Below are 23,135 nucleotides of genomic sequence, written 5' to 3'. Positions count from 1 at the left end.
ATATCTGTAGGGATTATCTCTGTAAAGTCATACAGAGTTTTCAAAGTCAAAGTTATAAACAGTTTCTGAAATAAGAAAATGCAGCATTATTAAGACATGCTTATTTATATTGCATACTATCTTAATGCACATAGAACTGTACACACATTAAGTTTGGGTAATGTATGCATTTAGGGGTAAATTAGTCTTCAGAGAATGAAATGCATTTGTTTTATGAGATAAACATTGCTAACTACAACCATTTAAAGGAATTAATTTACAAAAGATTTTTGTAATAATGTAAACAATGTCTAATTCCTTACAATCCAGGAGTGTGATCTAAGGGGCAAGGAAGCCACAAAAACTAAAAAAAAAAAAAAAAAAAAAAAAGCCAAAAACATTATTTCACAATAAGATTTATATTAAAAAGATTTTAAAATGTATTTGAAATGCATTAATGAAATAATAGCATAAATTTTGGAACATATCTAGTTTTAATTTCAAAAGACTACTGCACTCATTGTAAGATGCAGATCACCATGTGTTAGAATCATAGAATAAATGGCTCAGGATGGAAGAGATGACAAGGACCATCAAGTTCTAACCCCTGTGCCACAGGCAGGACCACCAACCTCCAGATCTTGTTCTAGACCAGGTTGCCCAGAGCCCCATCCAGGCTGGTCTTAAACATCTCCAAAGATGGAGTATCCACAACCTCTATAATGTAGTTCAGTGCCTTTGGCAGATGATCATTTATATAAGCACATAAAAAGTAGGGTCTGTGTGTTTTAGCTATAAGCAGTTCTTTACTCTTTCTCATGGTTCTGGCAGTAATACTCAAATAGGACTGATATCTATGAAATGTCTACAGACACTTTGAAAGACAGTGTGATTCTTTCCCAGAAATATACAAGCAGCTATTGCTTGTGGCATTTACAGCCCCAGATAATGCTTTCTATACCCACATCTAGAGCTTCAGATTCAGCCACAGCTCAAGCCAGAATACACCATTATTTTTTTCTGCTGTATTTTTAAAATTCCAGGATGCGTATGTTTGTTTTCATCTCCTGTATGCCACCTGAAATTTCTCAGCTATGTAAAAGACAGAATGATCTGATATTCATTCAAAATAATCACATTTGTTTTCTAAAGATATTTATATGGATAGAAGCAAGAAATGAATTTTATGCTTACTAGTGTGTAAATTATCCAAGGGAACAGAGGTGACATTTTTATCAACTGTGTTTTTAAGTTAAAAGTACAATGAAAAATACTAAATGAACTAGTTTTTCTAAACAATAAAACTAGAAATGTACATAGATATGCATAAGCTTCCACATACACAATTATTGAAACCAACCCCTCTTTTAAAAGGTTTAACCGTCATTAGCTAATGAAAAACATCCCAGTACATGGAGGCACACATCATTTTTTCAGACTGTAGTGTACAATTCATTCTGTATGCTTAGTATCAGTGTCTAACCAATGCTATGCCTTCACCCCCTTCTCTTATAAATGACCTTCCTTACTATCACGCACCATTTCAGGACCTGAGTTTCAGCATCTAACGTATCTGGGGGAACATGTCCCACGGTCCATCAGTTCCTACCCTTCTCATCTCCTAAATAGATGCTCTTTAGTTTCTGCTGCAAATTGATTCCTCTCATGTCTGCCTGATCCATGGACCATGCCAAATTCCTCTGATGCTTTAAAGCTGAATTTAAAGGCACAGAATTAAACTGAAGTGCCAGCTAAGAAAAATGAATAAATAAATAAAAAATTCCAAATAACTGATGAGCTAGTGTCAACTGCTTTTGTCTCTTCAAGCATTATATGTACATTAGCATGTGCATCATGTATAAACAGAATTAAATGTACCTTTTCTTTTCTTTTCCTTTTTTTTTTTTTTAGTACTCATTTATAAATAAAAGAGCTGACAAACAGTAAAAGACACAAGCATTTTCCAAGCATTTACTTTAATATGGTCTATATTGGTCTCTCCTAATCTCAGACGAGGCCAGAAAATTACTTTCTTGCTTTTATTTTCTGAAGAAAAAAAAATCTTTTTAACTTGAACAGCCTGGTATATAAAAAGAAATGGACTAAGGAAAAATATGAAAATACACCCTCTACTCATAAGCTATCTGGAATGAAAGACCATGAGGTACAGCATGATTAAAGCAGAAGAGAATTGCATTTTTAAGCTTCCTAAGAATTTTCAATTTTGATGGCTTGGTAAGTATGAGTACAAATATAAGTGTTACAGTTTCTTTGAATTTAGATGGACCGATGTCTGAAAAAAGTGAAAACAGCAGAGAAGAGCACCTACGTCAGCTCTCTATCAGGAAAGACAACTGAAGGGAACTTGTTTCCTATTCAGTAAATAAACTCTATGGTAGAATTCTTTGTCTAATATCAAAGATATGATTTGTCAAGGTATTTGACATTTTTTTTAATCTGCCCATTGGTAATAATAAGAAATTGTCATCATTAGACTATTCTTGAAGAAAAGTAGTGTCAAATTTTGCTAGAAAACAACATAGCGCAGAATTATTTGCTACTCTGAAAAAAAACATGAGATCATCTCTTATTACATTGAGCCAGGAAATTTCTTGCTTGGAAAGTGAATGAATGAGTTAAAAAACTATCCAAATGACAAAAAATTATTTTCAGTTCAAAAGAACTGAAACTGATTGGGTCATATTGATTTTTGTAAGAGTTTTGTCGTTATTTTCATTGTGTATACACACATGTGACTATTCATTACTTGAATTAATGTTATTGCAGAATCAGACTCTATTGTGAACCACCATGGCTTTTCTTTAATACAGTGTTCTGATTTCTTTTTCAGTCTCAGCTTTAACTAGTAAACTTGCCGGGTAATAATCTCTAAAAAGAGAATGCAGATGCAATGTTAGAAATGCAATCTTGGAAAGGAAAATTTTTAACTGGTGACATGAAAGTGCTATCATTGACTTGGTAAGTTTGAGTATAAAAAAGTTTATTACACTTTTTTTCAGTTTGGATAGACAGTTGGGGTTCATTCTTTGCTTTACACTATAATAAATGTATGAAAATACATAAAATTAGGGTTTTTTCTTACATTCGCTGCATTCCAAACATTTTTCCAATGAGAAAGTCTGCTTTTACCAAAGAGATAACTCATTTGGTGGTGGCAATAGAATAACTCTGAAGAATGAAATCTGTACTTTTGTCCTTATAAACCCTTCTCCCGGGAGTTCACTTTACTGAGGTTAGTACAGGGGCAGAGTGGCAGCACAAAATGAGGAAAAATCACACTGCCTTTTGAATAAAACAAAATGAATAAAATGAAGGCTCTGACTGCAGGGCTCTCATTCCAGCACTTTTGCAAAAGCAAAATATTTTTATCAAAGAAAGATTGGGTTTCCCAGTTGACTTGAAGCTCTACAAATCTTCACACACATGGTATGCCTTATTCATGAGCTGTGGACTCACAGACAAAGTCATTCTCTACTGAGATAGAAAGACTCAAGGCAGCGTTTAAATGGTGACTTAACTACCAGGTCTTTTGAAATTTATTATTGTAAGTGAGCAAAACTTTATTAGTCTGTGCCATGCACTCATAGCAACTGGTGAAATAATATTTCTCTGAAGCTTCACTTACTTTAACTCAATGAAGAATGAATTGTAAACAGTCATAAAATAACCATTGCTACTGTTCCTTCAGATGGCCTCTGTTTTTTACACAATCATATTCAGAATATGAAAATTAATTTAAAAATCATCTGTTCTATCATGCAGACTATTTAAAGAGCTGCAGTAAAGTGCTCTTCATTTTAAAGTTCACAGAGACCAGGATTATCATAAATTTTTCAATTCAGTGCACAAGGATGCTATTGGAGGATTATTCCACATCCAAGAAATGTCTAACTTTTCGTGTAAATAAATATATTTTTATACTAAGAACAAAACTATGAAAACCAAGCTAAAAGAATTAGTGAGGAAAGTTTGCCCAGTACTCTGGAGGAATATGAAAATACCTGTATCTGAATAAAATGACTGGTAATGTCGTCTGACCTATTTTCTAAACAATATGATGCATTTTACTGCATCATGATTATAGCTGGTTAAAACAATCAGAGCTGTCTCAAAATGAAGCTGAATTTGAAATTGGTATCAAGAATGTTGACCAATAATGGAGATGCATTCCTATTTTTGTAATGTGTTTAACTAGAGCTTTCAAAATATTACAAAGCTGCAGTGAATTTTATATACAATTATAAATCTCCATTGTGAAGTTCCAGCCTCCTTTTAAATGATGGGTTCCTAATCTATCTCATCCTCTTTCAATCTATCCTTTTCACATTCACGTTTGCTACTGATTAATGCTGTCATATTGCTACCACTTCCCACAACATTCAGTCAATGTCAGCAACTAACCTTATGGTCTGTTGCTGCTTATAGATTAATTTACTGAGCCATCTGTTTTTTCTAGTCTAAGTATTTCCACATTATGTGATATTGTAATAAGCCAAAGGTACTTAATCTAAATATTATTTTAATCTGTATTAGATGAGTTGTGTGGAAATTATATCTGGCTTCATGAAAATACTGTCAGTGTCACAATGCTAAAAGAGATGAATCATCCTTATTTATACTGTTATTCTTATTTTCTTTTATCTTTTTACCCAATCACATCTTCTTTTTCTTCACAGACTGACACGTTATAGGAGAATTCTATTTATATTATATTTATATATATCAGAATAAGAAATAATCAAGTTTTCCATGAAAAAACAATTTTTATTTAAAATAATATTAAATCATAAATCTGCAAGTCTTTGCAACATCTGTAAATAAATCCAATTGATTTTAAAACATTCCAACAGCTTAAGAGAAACCAAATATATTGGCAAGTCCAAAAATACCTTTTAGAAATATTCTTGGAGGAAACAAATGCCTACATTTACATTAATTTCTTCTAATTGCTAAATGACCAAAACGAAGGTAGCATTAGGATAGGTACAGAAAATACTTCAACATGAAAAAGTTTTTGAGCAGGATGACGTGGATAGAGTTCATGCTGTTTTGAGGCACAGAAAATGGATTTGGACTTTGAGATGGTTTGAGAATCTATGACTCCATGATATTATCAAAATGATACTAGTATTAAGTAATATTCTGCACTGACCTTTTTTTTGTTCATAATATTCTCTGAATCAGAAAGAACACTTATGATGTAAAAGGAATTTCTCAATGTCACCAGTGATAGGAATATTTAATCCAAAGGCTCTATATTGTATAATGACAAAAGATAAGTGCATGTGTGATGAATAAAAATTGACAAGTGCTTGAAAATCTTACAGTAAGAGTTGACATCAGTATTCCCTTTGTAGTGTTATAATCCGGATATTACTTAAATAGTATTAAAGCATAAAAGAAATCTACTATTTTTAGAGTTATTTGATTTTCAACTATTACAATCATAGTCTTTCAATCACAGTTTTCTAAGGATGAAATAGGCAAGATCCATCAGGAGAAATTTTATTAGACTCATCCATGTACTTGGGCCAAAAAAAACTTCTACAGTCTTAGTTCTTACCACAAATATAACAAGAAGGAGAAAGTATCCATACTGCAGATAGAATCAGATACTGCTGTTTTTTGTTTAATTTGGCTAAGTCAGACATTGAGTTGAAGGAGTGGATAGCAACTCAGGAAAAGACCATGTTAACAAGGGTACACCATTAATTCATTATCCAACAGAGATGGATCAGAAATATGATTGGATTAGAATACAAAACTGATGTAATTCTATTTAAATCAATACTTCTAGTATACAGAATTATGACTTTTATTTCCTAGGTTCATCTTCTGGTTGTATTTTATAGTTCAGAGACCGAAGAACTGTTCTCTGAAAAATGATACCTCTTTTTGTGACCACACATTCCTGTCCATTATCGGTTGCCTTCATGACTTTCTTCGGTACACAGAGTTGATTCCACTTGTGCCACTGAAAAGGATTTTGGTCCATGAAACCAATAATATTTTACTGGAAACACTTTGCTTATAGAAAGCCCTGAGGAGAAGGAATTGGTAGTGTTAATTGATGAGAGATTCAACATGAGCAGGCAATGTGTGCCTTGCAGCCCAGAAAGCCAACTATATCTTGGGTTGCATCAAGAGAACGGTGACCAGCAGGTCAAGGGAAGGGATTATGTCCCTCTACTCTGCTCTTTTGAGAGCCCATCAAGAGTACTGCATCCAGTTCTGGGGCTCTCAGCACAAGAAGGTCATGGAGTTGTTGGAGCAGATCCATATTAGGGCCACAAAGATGACCAGAGTGCTGGAGCATCTCTCCAATGATGACAGGCTGAGAGAGCTGGGGCTCTTCAGCATGGAGAAGAGAAGGCTCCAGGGGAACCTTGCAGCATCCTTCCAGTACCTGAAGGTTTGTAGACCTTCAAGTCAACTGGAAAAGCTGGAGGACATTTTAGAAAGGCAAGTAGCAACAGGACAAATCAAAGTTGTTTTAAACTTCAAGAAGGCAGGCTAGATAGCAGGAAGAAATTCTTTACTGTGAGGGTGGTGAGACACAGGAACAGGTTACCCAGTGAGATTGTGGATGCCCCCTCCCTAGAAGCATTCAAGGCCAGGCTAGATGGGGATTTGAGCAACCTGGTATAGAGAGAGGTGTCCCTGCCTTATAGCACTGGGGTCAGAATTAGATGATCTTCTTAAAGGCCTCATCCAACCCAAACCATTCCATGACTCTTAACCAATAATTTGAGGAGCATATTTTTATAACAGAGGAGTATGTCTTCTCTATGTCCTTGTTTCAAATAAATAATATCAAAATTCGTAAGACAAAATTAAAGTGACTTTTCTGAAGTTGATTTATTCCACAACTTCAAGCCAAGCTTGAAATATCCCCTCAGTAATTTCTGCCCATTTTCACCAAATGTCCTTGAACAGTGTAATTTTTCATTCAGCATTCTATTCAAGAAGTTCAATGGCTTTCTTTTTTTCATGGTTTCAAATGTAGTTTGATAGTGTGAGCATTACTTTTATGATCTTTGAATTTAACATCACTGAGTAAAATTCTTAACCATTTCCCTCTTACCTATATTTTTTTCTGTCCTATCTTCTTTTTTTGCAAATGTAATGGATGCAAATGAAATTCACCACTTTGGGAGAAAAAATCATAACTTTGGCTGCAAGCCTTTGGAAATGAGCTGTGCTGAATATTTTGGCCTTCCTTGTTCATTTCTAGGTGAATTTGTGTTCATTTTTTGTTAACATTTATGATTACCAGTTTGATTTTCCTTTAAATAATTTCACTGACAGAAATCTGGGTGATAAAATGTTTTAAAGAAAGTGTCTCAACCTCCACAGATAAATACATTTCATCTTGAAAGTATAATTATGGGACCTTAATGAAAACAAAGCTTAAATTAATTGCTTTTGTCTGGTTTTTTTTTGTGTGTGTGTGTGTTTGTGTGTGTCCTTTAGCAGTGTCTTAGTTTGATTTTAATGACATCTAGTAGGAAATTCACTACAAATGCTGTTTGCCATTCTTTTCCTTTAAAAAAAAAACACTTAGAATTTACACTTCTGTAAATAGTTTCCTGTTTGAAAGGGATAAACTGTACGCAACATCAGCAATTGCTTAACCTTTTCTTTTTCTATTATTTCACCTTTTCATTTGTTGTCTCTGGAACAAGTAATTGCCAAAACTTTCTCTGTTAACTTAGTGACACAGGTGGATCATCTGAATCTACCCTCCTCATATCCTGTGTCTTATATTAAAGTGATGGTATGGTACTTTGCAATTCCATAAAGAGGAGTAGTAGAGGAAGTGGCTTCTATATCCACATCAAAACCTACTGTTATTATAGAACCATCATCTGTGGCTGAAACTGCTTTCACTGGTGTAATTTACTACGGACTACAACCAAAATATATAGTATTTTGTTTGACCTACTGCCAGTGATCTTGCTGATGTTCTTCTGTTTAGTTTTCCTATGAACATTACCTTATTAACAAAACTTACGAATTCCAATTCCAATGCATACATACAGAAAAAAGAATCAGATTTTTTTTTATCCTTATGTTAATTTTATAGTTAAACCGGACAAGCATCTAAGCACCATACATCTGTTCACTTGCTTCCCACCAAAATCGGATGAGGGAGAGAACTGGAAACAAAATACAATCTGCAGGTTGAGATAAAAGCTATTAACTGAGGCACAAGAGGAGAATGGAAACAAATATCAAATATGCAATTTTATATATATATATATACAACTACTTGCCTCCCAACAGCCCCCAAGTAGCATTGTCCCATCAGCAACTCCCTACAGCTTTATAGCCTACCTTATAATGTCACATCATAGAATAACCCCCAGCCCAATTCAGGCCCCCTGTCCTGGCTCTGCCTCACCACCTGCTGCTGAAGCACAAAGGATGCCATTCTTCCCCATCAAGTGTTCTGGCTTGATTCCATGTGTCTTTCTTTTACTCAGTTAACAACTAGAACATCAGCATATAATGATAGTCTTCTAGCTTAAACCAAGGTTGTTAACTAAAACATATTATTTCAGTCCAAAGGTCCAAAACCAAACCATTGTTATTGTTGTCTGAGAATATGTCAGAGTTTTCATCCACTTTCACTATAGCTGTTGTAGTTTTAGAATTACAACAAAAATTGTAAAGATTTCCACATCCAAATAATTATGTAATGAAATACAAATATAGCTAACAAATATACCTTGTAATTTAGATTAAATTAGTGAAAAAAATGATTTGCTTGTGTACTTTCACATTAATCACAAAACTTCAGCTTATGTTGGAAGGGTCCTTAAAGATCACTGAGCATCATCCCTCTGCTGTGGGCAGGTTTACTAGTCAATAGATCAGGCTGCCCAGTACTCCATCCAACCTGACCTTCACCAGTTCCACAGATGGGCACAAGCTGTCTTCGATTACTGGCCCAACTCAAAAAAACTCAAATGATTCTATGATTTTAGTTATACAAATCTATGAAAATAAGACTTGGAAATGTTTAAAGATTTAATGAGGTGGCCTACAATAATCTTGGGAAACAATGTCATTTTATTATTTTCAGACAAACGACAGCTTTCCGATCTCAACAGTCTGAATCAAAGTCTATTTCAAGATTTCTCTGATCATTAATCACATAATTTTCAGCATATATTTTCCTAACAACAACTGTACCCATTTGCCCTTGTTTTGATACTGTCCTTCAGTTTAAACCAATTGTTTGTACCTCACTGTTTATGTATTTAAAATAGAGTAACAGAATATGTCATCATTTGAATCATAAATTCTTTTAGGTTCATCTTCTAAGACAGGTTTATAATTCCTCTGATCATTCTTGTACTTCTTTTCCAGACATTATTTCTGTTTGTAATTCTAAATCATCATTCTGCTCCTGAAAACATTTTTTAATTCTTCTCCTCTTTTTTTTTTTTTTTTTTTGTGTGTGTGTTTTGTTTTTGTTCAAAATTGACAGCCAGTATAGATACATTAGACCCAGTGTCAATTGACTGGACTAAAAACATTGGTAAACGATTTTGAGAAGCTCAGTTCAGAATCACCTTGCATTTTTATCATCATTATCAGCTAGAGTTAACTTTGTATAAGTAAGCCATTTAAAAGGTTCAATGGTTTAATGTTATGGACAATTTCAATTATCTGGGCAATTTAAACTGAAAATTGTTCATGATAAACTGAAAACTTAAAATAACTGAAGACATGTTCGGATTTATTTTAGGTGAAAAAGATGAGTAGCTAAACTATGATGAGTTAAATTGCCAGCTATATAAAACATGGCCTTAAAACGTCATTCATATAATTTGAATTTTGTAACACTATAAATTGGCATTAGCTGGAATAATAGTAGGCTTGTCTACACTGTAGTATTTCAATTTCTTCTATGTATTCTAGTTGTAGTTTTAATTGTCATTTTTGCGTGACAGATAGAAGATAAACACTTATTTATTTATTCATTCATTCATTCATTGGGATACTAGAGTACATACATGCTGAAGACACTGAAAACACTCTAAGGCTTTTCCAAAACAGAAGTAAGTCTTTGAATACATATGGTAAGCATGAGAAAACTGGGCATCAATCAGGCAGGAGTAACTAGATTTACTACTTATGTAAGTGTTTTGCTGAAAAGGAATATGTTTATAATCTTTCTTTGCTGCTATGTTCACTTGCATTGGAAGATTGGGAATGATGTGTGCATTTTTTCTCATAGTTCTCTTCTTATAATGAGATACATAGTAAACTTCCATAACTAGAAAAAAATTCATCATGAAAAAAATATAGCAATTGGGTACAGATGTTCATTCTTTCTTCAAGGATTGCAACCATATTTACCATAGAAGACTCAGAGATCACATCATAGTAAAAAAAATATGAAACAAAATAGAATATTGAAGTAGATGGATAAAAGTCCTTTGTTATCTACTGATTTCAGAGATGAAGAAAAAATTGTCTTCCTCTATCTCAGTGTTTTTGCAGGAGTATGTAACTCAGCTTCTATGAAAAGAGTAAGACATTGATTACCTGAAATGGGTATTTAGAGGCCTAATTAAGTACTGTTTGTGTCACTCTGAGATCCTCAGAGGAAAGCAATTACATTGTGCATATGAAAAGTTTTACTATACTAATTAATTATTATTGAAAAACGACTTGATTATCCAGGGTATTCCAAATTTAATGGCACCTATTATTATTTTTAAGGCTCCCTTCCAACTTGCTTGGAATTTCACATCTGAGAAAAACATTCTCCTAATCAGCAGTTCTATGAATAATACAGAAATATCAGTGTGTGCACAATACACTTGTAGGCTTTATTTTTCCTATAGATATTTTCAAAGTGACAGTGCAGAAAAGAAGGTTAATAATAAGACACGATTACAGCAGAAGAGACGCTTTTTTTTTCTTATTAATATAAGGCTCTGCTAAACCTTTAAGTTCCAGAAAGAGTGTGAAACAAAATGTAATTCATGAGCAAAAGAGAACCAAAAATTCAAATTAATTCCATATCTCAGAGTTTTCTGCTGGATCATAGAATCCAGTCTCTTTCCTATAACTACCTTTCCACTTTTATTACAGAATTTTTTCATTTGAGTTCTCTCAGCATCCAGACATTGTGCATTCATTTTATGATACTAAACAAGTAGTTTTCTTAGGCAAAAATCCTGTCCTACATCTAAAGTAATATTGCTTGTGATCTGTTCTATACTTATGAATTCTTATCAGAAGTATCATAATTAGTACAAAACTTGTAGAGTATTTGGAATGACCGTATCTCAGTCATGATATATATTGTGCAATAGCACATTCATTTGAATTGTGTTGGTAGGATTATGGACAGCAAGTGAGGATTATGGTTCAAGGTCAGCAAAATATTCTTAAAATGATGGAAAAGACTTTTCTTAAATACCACAGGTCACTAATATAAAGGGAATGCTTTTCCTACACAGTTGTTTTGGAAAAATGAAACAGTAATAGGACACTGTTTGGAACGTGTAGGAAGAATAGGCAGAACTTGAAAATGACAAGCTAAATGCCAGTACTTATGAAGAAAAAATAATGGGCAAATGCTTTGCAATCTCTATTTTCTGATGGTAGGTAAGAAAATAATGATATGTAGCTGTTTCTTAAAGTCAGATCTGTAAGTTGAATAGGAGAAATATTTGGTAGCTGTTCAAGCTCTCCTAGTTGTGATATATAACATGTCCTTTCAACTCTGTCAACAAACCTCGAATAGTTTATATAACATTTGAGATTCAGTGAGGATATATATATATTTTTTTGCTTTAGTCTAACACACTGTTAAAGATGACAGCGGTGCTTCTGTAGAGAAAGGAAAGGGAATGAGAAAAGCAAAACTGCTGGAATTTTACTTTGCCACTTAATAACAAAGTGAAATATAATGGCTATGCTCTCATCCATGTTCCTGTGTACTATAATCATCATAAGTACACATACAGTATTGCAGCAATACGTAGTTAAATTGAATTAATGGGAACAGATAGAGTAACCACCCTTAGATATGCTGACAGTTAAAATCCTTTTAGAAACATTAACACTTCTGAATTTTCTTTTATAAATATCACCAGTGGAAATAATAAGACGGCATGCCAATCAGCAACAGGGGTGGTAATTAATGCATTCTCTACCTTTGTACTAAATTTCTGCTACTATGCCTAATTGGGACAACATCTATTAGAGTGCTATCTAAAATCCAACTTTGAACAAAATTTTAATGCTCCTAGATGTAAGTGCTACTAAGTTACAAAAAGGAGTTACTAGGTCAACAAAACATGAAAGACAAGATTCTCTAGAAGACAAATACAACTCAGTGATACAGGATACAGTAATAAGAATTGTATATATAGGTTCAGATTTTCATCATCTAACAGATCAGGCTAAGGATGATTTGTTGCCCTTGAAGTGCATGAAGACAGATGACTTCTCAAGTAACTTAGGTTGTGGCTTTTGCCCTCCTATTCTTTCATATAGAGGGGATAGATCACAGGCATGGGCAACGGCTCATCTGGTTATACAGACTTCTTTTTCACAGTAGCCCAAATAAAATTATAGAGTACTAATCTCCTCAGATGACAGTGAAAACATAAATATTCTACTTGAAGGATCAGATATTACCAGGTTGTTCAGTGACCTTGTATATGACTACTCAGGTTACATGAATATCTGAGCATTATATAACTTTATCTTTGAAGGCATATGCCTTGAAAGAATCTTTGAAGGATAGATGAGAGATGAAAGAAAGGTTGTTAAACATCAGCTAGAGGTATTATACTGCACTGAAACATCCAAACAAAAATATTTCAGCATAAAGAAGAATTCATTTCAGCAATTTACAAATGCTTCAAAACTTTTTAGATCATTACAGAAGATCAAATTGATCTACTGCCTCTGATACTATTACAAGCTTTACTACTTCCTTAGCATTAAGTCCATAAATTATCTCAAATTTCTCTCCAAATTAAGTCTGATATCTCCTAAATTAAGCAAACAGGTAAAATAAAAAAGGTCTTCTAAGCATAACCTCAACCTCAAGCAATGAGTTCGTTTCACTGCATTTACTCACTAGCTTCATTCTTCAGTCAATACAACTTAGAGGGGTTCGCACACACCACTTTTATTCACACATATTCGTCTTACAGTGCTTGAAATTCTGCACAAGATAATCATATATCATCAGTTAAAGACAGGCATAATTGCTTTGGTGTGCAATGCTTTGAATCCATCATATGCTCTCTCACTGACAAATATACAATTCTGTGTTTTAAGTGGAACTGCTTAGTTTATTAGTTCAAAAAATAGAACAGAAAAATCAATTCACAAAAGTTAAAAAAATGTCTAGAGTGTTTAAAACATCTTTTCAAAAATGCAGGTAATGCAAAGGATGATATAACTGCAATTTGATGGAATTTTCAGCTAAGAATAATTCTATCTTAGAGAGCTGTCTCTGTTTTGGTAAACAGAATTAATACAAAAATAATGAAACATATTTGGAAAAAGTATAGAAAGCTAAGCTGTTAATAACTGCAATCTGCCTGTAGGATATTTCATGCTTCATTAGTGAAAACTATCTTAATTTAAACTAATTATGCTGCGCTGTTGAAATTAGTAGTACAAAGCCACTAAAATAAAAGAATGGTGTTCAAAATTGTAAAAAATTACAAAAATTCACAAAATATTATTACTGAATTCTTCATTTAAGCAGAATCCCAAATCTCTCTTAATAGTTATAAAATTAATATCCTAGTACTTGCCCCTCAAGAAGGATTTAATCTGTTCCCAGAGGCATCTACATTGTAAAATATGAATTTAGATAGAATAACTTAAGTGATTTTTTACATAAAATGAGATAATCTTAAAAATAGTAGTTTGTAATATATGGTATGTAAACTTTGGACTGTGTAGACAGAGACTGCAGAGAATAAGATTACTGAATCCAAAACAAAAGAAAACAAATTAAAATGGAATAGTTAATATATAATGCTGAATGCATGACTGAATGATACTTGTTTAGCTAAAGGTGATGGAATATTAACTCAAATTTTGAGCTGTAGTCAAGTACGATATGAAACCTTGCCTCAGTGAAAAAGCAGCTACGGAATGAACCCATAAAGTGTAATATGCAACAAACTGTTGAGAATCTTTATAGAGGGATATGCTTAAGGCAATTTAACAGCCACTTCATGGCTGAACATTGTAGATAATTTTGCATAAATTATACACTCTGGATAATTAAATCAAGAGAATAAACTCAGTTTCTAAGAACAAATAAAATGTTCCTTTTTAAATGTACAGAAATAGAAATCAGTAAAATATATTCTGAAGTAGAATTCAGCATTATTTATCCCTTAAAACAGTGGTTAAAGTTCTAATAACAGATAAAATCCAACCAAAATTCCAATCCTGTGTAACTTTTTAAAGCCAAACTGGTCCTAACTGAAGGTTGAACGCAAGAAGAGCCTAAGTTTAACACCATTCAGCACGGAATATGTTAAATCACAGTCACATTATTCCAAATTTATGTTAGAAATTCCTCAATGGTAGAATGTGGATTGTTATACCATTGTCTCAGTGGTAGAATGTGGTTGTTTATAAATCTAAAAAGTTCACAGAACTTTTACTAACATCCCATCTTAGGAAACAGACTACAGCCAATATTTTAGAGAATGCAGAGTGTTCAGTCTCAAGCATCCAAGAAGTTACCTAGCAATTGCATTCTTCTGGTTTGAAGACTTGGGCCTTTCACTAATATCTTTAGTCATATTTAGCAAACTTTGAAAAGAGTGAGCCAGAACTGTCCATTCTCACCTACACTAGCTAGACATAGATATATTTAAAAGACTAAGAAATTGAACCCTTTTAATCTCAATTTAAGTGGACAACTGGAAAAAGTGACTAGATTTGAAATGTTATTAAGATACTTCACTCTTCTAGGGTCACAGAACAAATCTCTGTGAAAATTTAATACAGTAGCCAATCTTCCAGTTTATAACCCTCTGGTCTTAAACACAATCTATAATAAAATGTTTCCAAGAAAGCATGTACTTTAGTGAAGTTTCCATTCGAAGTTATTTTATAACTTATTTTTTTTTCCATTTGGGTTCCCATGTGAGGTAAAAAACCAGAGACACAGCATAAGAGGTCTCTAATACACCTTATTATTTCTAGTATTTTAAACATTCAAGTTCCTGTTACTTAGCATATGGGCACATTAAAGCATGCATAAGTTTCAAAGGAAGAATTACATGAATAATAGTATTAAATACTCTGTTAATTCAATGTCTAAATTCTATGCTTTTTATATATCTTAACTGGATTCCTGTCCATTATCTTATATATTTTCTATGTATGAATTAGGTAACTAACCCATGCCTTTACATTATATCTTTCATTAGCATAACCAGATCTTAACTTACTTTAAGTATTCAAAGTACAAATCTAGAAAAGTGAAAGTAATCCAAGTGAACTCCCAGGAGTAAAATCAAACTGAGAATGTAAATAACTTTTACTTCCTACCACCACAACCTTTATTTATCTTTTAATTAAGTAAAGATGAAAGTGTGTACCATATGATCCAGCAGAAATGGTGGGAACTGCTTACAGAATATCTTCTGTTTCTCCATTTTTATGGTTCAGGCAAGAGCTAGAAGTAAATTTATACTCCAGACCTAAGAAAAGAGAGAAAATAAGGTTCAAGGATTTGATTCCTGTATTTTTTCTCTCCCTTTTTTTTTTTTTCTTTTCTTTTTATTTTTTAGTAACTCCAGTATAGGGAGTATAACCCAAATGCAGCTCTAAGAACCACTAACAAATCAGCAAGAGACCAGAAGAAACTCTTTTTACTGTTTTTCTTTTTGGGGCATAACAACATAAACTAGTCTTTAGATTGAAGGAAAATATGTTATTCAGACCTCTAGACTTCTAGCAATTTATCAAATTTCACAGAGCAATTCCTCTGTGTAATACTTTTCTCAGTTTCTTTAAATATAGGAACACTTGGGAAAATTCATTTATTTTGCTGGCTGAAAGTTATTCAGAGCTTTGATTGTACAAGGATACCCTAAGGTTTTATCGAGTGTTTCCCCTTGCACTAGCTGGACATCTTTTTTAAAACAAAAGCAGAAACAACAGAAGTTAACAGTGTTCCTCTCATACAATTCTCTAATAGCTAGCGCTTTAAAACTGATAATAATTAATTACATTTTACTGAATACTTGAAAGATAGCATATTTCTGTGCTTCAAGGTGACTAGATCATTTGTAGAAAGCAATGATGATTCCAAGTGACAAATTGAACTGCAGTTTCTTATGTCCTTCAAGAATATTCCAAGCACACCATTACCTGTTATTCTGGAGGTGATTTCTTCTTTTAGGAAAAAAAAAAAAGGTGATATTTTTCTCACCCTTAAGAAGTTTTTATATGTATTCTTGAAAAGTTTTAGTTTCCATAACTGTTTATTTAAGAAAGAAGAATGTACAAAACAGCTGCCACACAGAAAAAACAAGAAAACTAATCAGAATATTTCAGTAGGACTTTGTCATTATCTTGTGGAAATAACAAAAAATTTATATGTGGTGTTCCCAAGAATTAACATTCAATATTAAAGTAATTATGTTTATTCTATTCAGGTATTCTGACTGGGAAGCTGCATATTTGGTCAGAACTACCCTATTTATAAAGTTCAGTAACATCATTTAACATGTACACTTGGCTGACTGTATTTTTCTTCAATTATTCAGTGTTCAGTCATTAATCCAGGAAGAGATTGCTGTATGTTAATCATTAATAAACCGAAGGTCATTTTTACTTCTGAGTTAACAACATACTTAAATACAGTCCAGACCAGTGCCTTAATTCCCTTTATTTTCCTTTATTATTTTTCTTATGTTATTTAGAGGCTAGCAATCACCATAAGTATCTCAAAGATCCATCTGAAGTATTAAGCGATGCACAAATGCTGTCTGCAAAGCAAGTTCCAGCAACATAAATGCAAAGAACAGTGTTTCACACATGAGATTTTAGGTACATAATTGTAAATTCTGAACATACTTACAAATGTAATCAATTTAAACCAATATAAAAAATCTCAGTCAAGTCTTCAGGTTTTGTAGCTCACATCTTGGTATCATATAATAGTGATAATTAAGCAAAAGAGGATAGAAAGAAGATGGAAAGTCAATCAGCTATGCTCTGTGATTAGTAGACTGAAATGCATCTGTTTCATCTCTATTCCATCATTTAAGGAATAGAAATAAACAGGATTTTTCTGATGAAACTGAGCTTTTATTGCAAAGCACTCATCTGCCATACTGAAGCATTTTGCAAAAGTAGATTGGTTTTGATGAATACTGATGAAATGCAGAAAGACTGCAAACAGCAACCTGACAGATTGTCTACCTGCTTACCTGTGGGACTGCCATAGTCTAAGAACATTCTAAAAAGGAGAACTTCAAGTACACAACTTTGGAGACACTGTCAAGACATGGATTTAAAAAACAAAAACAGCAACAATAGAAAAAACTCTCTGAACATTACAATGTGCTATCAAAATGTAATGTAATAAATGAACAACAACCAGCTATATCATATATGGTAAGTGCAGGGTTGGATGTACCTAGAACTGCAAAAAGAAGAGTATAAAAACAAAATTTGCACTGAATTTAGACCTGTTTGGCAATATGCTAGAAAGAGCATCTCTGTGCATATTGAAAAGTCCTCTGAGACCTTAATAGAGGATAACAAAACTGTTTCCTTTAATGTGTTCAGACAGTCTCAACTATGCATGCTGAGCTCATTTCAGAAGCATTCACATAAAAAAATATTCCACCTCCGCTCACAAGTGGCATTTGTTCAAATATTCCTGCAGGTTTACAGACACACAATGTTATATGTATACAGGTAGTCAGGACCTGAATGTTTCACTCAAGGAACATCTGCTCTATAGAGTACAATCTGATAAAAAATTGTAGCAAAGAAAAAAGTTTATTTGGAATTGATACTATTTGTCATAGGAAACTTTAATAAAAAAGCCTTGATATTATTATTTTAATTATTTACTTACTGCCTACTGTGTGAAAGCTGACAAGACTGGAGCAAATAGTGACAGCAGACCATTGCTACGCTGATATTTACTTCTAGTAAAACACACATCTCTGGGCAATGTTTGGAGTATGACGGTCTTCCAATCCATCATATACTTGCTGTGAAATATACTTTATAACTGTCATGTCTGCAGACCATAAGTAGAAAGCTGCTTAGTAAAGATACACCATGGGAGTGTTTTCTGTCCAGCTAGTGATGGATGAGTGCCCCAGCAATCAAGCAGCAGCTTGCTTGGCTAATCCTCACCCTCAGACCTTGCACTCTGGTCCTTCTACAGTGAGTAGCTTAAAAGGCAACACTGAAACAGGCCCTGCTGCTATATTGAAAAACTGGAAAAGCTCAGTTCACACTTGATCATTCAGGATCTAAAAATACAATTCAAAAGACAGAGCATTTCTTTGTCGCTGTTGCTTCCGCTGACACAGCTTAGAGATGGTCAAAGTTAAAATTAGATGAGCAAAAAATAGAAATACTCAGAGCCTGTCTGGACTAGCCAGTTCAAGCAAAATATAGAACTAAATACTCAGAAGATGGAAAAGGCAATCTAGCTTATCCAGCCACATCCTTTCAGTGACAGAGTTCCTAATATTCTACATTCTATTTACATATCTAGCTAAAATGTCTTAAATGCCAAACTTACCATTTCCCAAAACATATAATGTAAGTCAACCCACTAGTTACCAGAAAATTTCCTAAATCAGTTCTACTTTTCCTATCTATTTCTTTCTTTGTTATATTTCAACTATTCTCATTCATTAAATGCTCATTCATTAAATGTGCATGTAGTTATCACTTCATCATTCTTCACTGTTAATCAAGCTATGCTGTCACCTTTAATTCTATTTCTTTATACTTCTGGTAACTTCAAAAGTTTGCTTACACTGTAGATTAACCTTGTCATAGTAATTCTGAACTGGCTTTAGGCAAGACAACCTTAGAGGGAAACATACAATTGTATGTTTGCTTTTCAGAGAACTACTATCTCCCATATATAAGTTATAAACAGGTTTAAAGCTAGCTTGCAATAATCCTTTTCTCTGTCTTTTCCCCACCATTACTGTTTCTCACATTTATATCTTACTCAAAGAATATCTCTACTGCTGAAAATTGATATATATGATTCCCAAGGTTTTTCTTCTACCTTTCTTATGGCAGATAGTAGGGGGAGATTAAAGGGCAAAGCAGCACTGTCAACTGTATGCACACTTTTTGCTTTCCTGTGGTAAATCTTGGCAGAAGTCACCCAAGAGAGAGCGACTTCTCTCTGTGACAGAATCATGTAGAAGTGTCACGTATATGCGGATGCTTTGTGGAGAATCTTTCTTGCGTTGTTGTGACAGGCAGTTTGCATTTAGTTGTCATAATGCTTTATTTCTGAAACACAAAATGTGATTTTGCTCAGCGGGAATCACTTGTTATTTACTGTTAATTATTTTAGGTATATCCACTCTGGGTCGTCCAAAGAATTCCTAAATAATGTGTGATAGGAAGTGACATTAAATATGCTCTCATAATGAGAAAAAAAAAAGCCACTAAACTCTGTCAGCTAAAGTAAGGCAAAATTACTGAGTTATTATCACAAATTATTGGTGGAATTCCAGTGTGTCTGTCTTCTAACTGACTTTGTCAAAACTCCACAACCACTGATTGAGGCATAAGCAGAGTAGGTGAAAGGCTGCCTAAGATCCAACTAAGAAGGAAACAGAGTGAACTTTAAATATCTCAAATCCCTGAGGCACTTAGGACTTCATCTACAGATAGACATTTAATATTTAACAATAAATTTTACCATCCTTCTAAAAGGCTTTTCTTTATAGGTCATAAGATCTACTTGCATAAGATAAGGACTGCCAGATCTTGAGATGAAGTGTTTATAGACTTTGAATTGGGACAGAAATAGGTATGATTTATAATTCTTGTGACAGCTGCCCCCGGAGTTTTTCCAGATACTTCATTTGAATTTACTGTGATGCATTTTTATGGATGACATGTCTGCAAAGATGGTTGTATATTCTAATTAATTAAGGTGCTATATTCTAATTATTATCAAGCTTTCTAATAATTAAACTAACATCTTCTTTTATTTTTTGTATGACATAATACTATAAACATTTCTGTTATGCGATTAGTAACCATAGATGTAGATTGCAAAAGTAAATTCCTTTCAGATAGATATACTAAATCTAACAACGTCTGCTCCTTTACAAAAATATGAGTGATCTCTTCTTGTTTTAAAGATCTGGAATCTGCCCAAAAATCGAAAAGAAAACTATTTCAGTTGTAACTTTCTAACTGTAATACTGAACTGTGAGATGGACTGGGGTCCAACTTTCCAGTTTTCCCTGTTCTAAACAGAACATCTTTAAATTAATCATGAATTTAAAGAACTTCTATTTGAACTGTTAAACCCAGTCTCCCATAGATAAGCAGACAACTTGAGAAGCTTCCTTCAAAATGTACGTAGTCCTTCAAGTATGACTGAATCAAACTACTAGAAGAGATGGAAAGTCCTTTTAAGGTCATATATAAGTAAAGAATTAACTTCTATACAAAATAAAATGGCCATCGTCTATGACTTCCTCTTTGTCAAAGAATCTATCCTAAAATCCACGAGTATTAATGAGCACTATTCTGATATGCTCACTATAGAGACAGCCAGATAGGCATGAAGGCTGGTCTGTATTTCTTTGGGAATGTGTGCTACTCAATAAGGGTGAATATAAATCTTTCACTGCAGACATACTAATAATAAACACAGATGCTCACACCCTGAAGATGTCAGTGCAGAATTATTTGGTATATACAGAAAACAGACTAATAATTAGCTATCAAGACTTTCAATATGCTAGCATTCAGCAAAAACAAAACTCAAACTATTAGGATCAAGTTAATGTGTTTGGATTCTATAGCAGAAGAAATATGTGACTCCATGTTATAGTTTTATGATTTTTTGCTGTATTATTGATACTCCACATCAGAACATCACATGGTGTATTGGGAATTCAAAGTGTCCGCAGGTGTTGCTGGCCCGCGTCACGTGACTGTAATCACGCATCATCACTCTCCACTCATCACGCGCTAGCCGCCCTGCAGGGGCAGGTCAGGACGTACCGCGCTCGTTAATGCTATGGTCTAGTAGTTAGGAGCCGGGGCTGGCACCGCTGTGGCCTGAGTTCGATTCCCAGTCAGGTATACCCAAAATGGAGCTAGAGCATTGACTCCCAGTACACCACATGATGTTATGATGTGGAATATCAGTAATACAACAAAAATCAGAAAAACATAACCCTCCACCCTTCAATTAAGAAATAAACAGGCCTTTGTTAGGAATCTATTATGCTAACTTAAAACCACTTTGGCAAGTAACTCTAGCTTTCTCTAGGTTTTGCCTGTGAAATGACCCTGGCTAATTATGTTTTCTTCTTAAAGAATTGCTTAATTTTCTGATAGTTTGGCATCAGAGGCTTATAATAAATTAATATCAATAACCATCATACATAGAAGTTTTGTCATATGCAATTTGCTTTACTTTGTGTGTGCAATTGTCATGATATATCCTGTATAAAAACATTATGCAACTGCAATATAAAAAAGAAGCATGCTTTTCACAAACTGTTGGTGAAGTCAGTAGAAGGGAAAAAAAAAAGAGAGAAAGGGAAGTATGATCACTAATGGTTTTCTCCTTTTAGATTTTGTAGATGTGTTTGTAAATGTGTTGGCCAAGAAAGGTTTAAAGGTAGATAATATTCATTATCTGTCAAATGCTCCAAAGTGTAGTGACTGACATTGAAAGTTATAGCATCATGTCCTTGGATGACTAGGCAAAACAACTGATATTATAGTACTGAGAGATGGATGAAAACAGGATACAGCTGAGAGACTTGAAGTTTATTTTTAATATGACAGTATAGGAAAAGGACTGCAAGAGTCAATCTTTCTCAAAGAGCAACAAGAGTAAGGCTATGTTTGAAGATACGGATAAGAAAGACACTAATTGAGGTTATGTAAAACTCAGCAAGGATATATATATGTGTGTTGTGTGCATGTCTGTGTGTGTTATGTATTTGGTATTTGCACAAAAATCACAGGCAAGCCTTAGATCTTTTCCATTCAGAATCATTTAGCTCATCCACTGAAGAGCTTCTGCACTTAGTGCCTTTGAGACTTTGACATGTTAACAATGTATCACTCAATCCTCTTTTGCCCAATAAAATTATATATACAATGTGGGCTGAAGAAGAGACATACAACAAAATAAGGCTGTCATGATGTGAGTACCCCCATGAGATCTGCATGTGAGTCATATTTGGCCTACATATTTCCTACTCATTCTACCATAATTATATTTCTAAATAGATATTTTATATAAATACAGTTTTACTGCAAAGAAATGACTGTCTGCCCCCTTCAGCTTTGAGGCATAAATCTATTTTGTATATTAATGACAGCACATAATGAAATTTTTGAACTTGCTGCCATAGCAACTATCACAATTGCAACAGTTTACCTCTCTCTATTCGTGTCAGTCATATCAAAAAGTATTTTACATTTTTCCTTCCCTCATGTATCTCAGTTTACTGCATGGCAATCTGATTTCCAAAGAGCTGTAATCCTGTTTATTAAACCCTCCATGATTTCGTTTTATGTGACAGACCATTCTCCTACAAATATTACTTCAAGAATACTATACTGCATTAAATATTAAGCTGGATAACATTGATTTTTTTCCTGAAAATAGCATCAAGTGCGTTGAATTATATAATTTCCTAATGCAAGAGACCATGAATTCATACTTATCTTTTAAAAATGTATTGAGATTTTTAGTAAGACATTTATGCTGCCCCGATTTTCAATGCACATCATTAGCAATATAATACTTGTGCTATCACCAAATGAGTGCCTCAAACTTAACTAATTAGAGAAATGACTTCAGGATATTTATATTTTTGGACTGCTTTACAGTACCAATTCAAAAATATATG

The 23,135-nt window shown here is 33.6% G+C and overlaps 1 non-coding gene across 1 annotated transcript; it reads right to left on the bottom strand.

The window, feature by feature from the left end:
• Window positions 1–21,154: 21,154 nt before the first annotated feature.
• On the bottom strand, window positions 21,155–21,275 carry LOC136044023 (U8 small nucleolar RNA). Its single transcript, XR_010621774.1, has one exon. It is a non-coding gene; the product is annotated as a U8 small nucleolar RNA (small nucleolar RNA).
• Window positions 21,276–23,135: the final 1,860 nt, after the last annotated feature.

The sequence above is a fragment of the Cyrtonyx montezumae genome, unplaced genomic scaffold, assembly GCF_038088225.1.
Source record: "Cyrtonyx montezumae isolate F1298 unplaced genomic scaffold, pur_monq_1.0 scaffold_10, whole genome shotgun sequence".
Taxonomy (NCBI): domain Eukaryota; kingdom Metazoa; phylum Chordata; class Aves; order Galliformes; family Odontophoridae; genus Cyrtonyx; species Cyrtonyx montezumae.
This window is presented reverse-complemented; position numbering and strand designations above follow the sequence as displayed.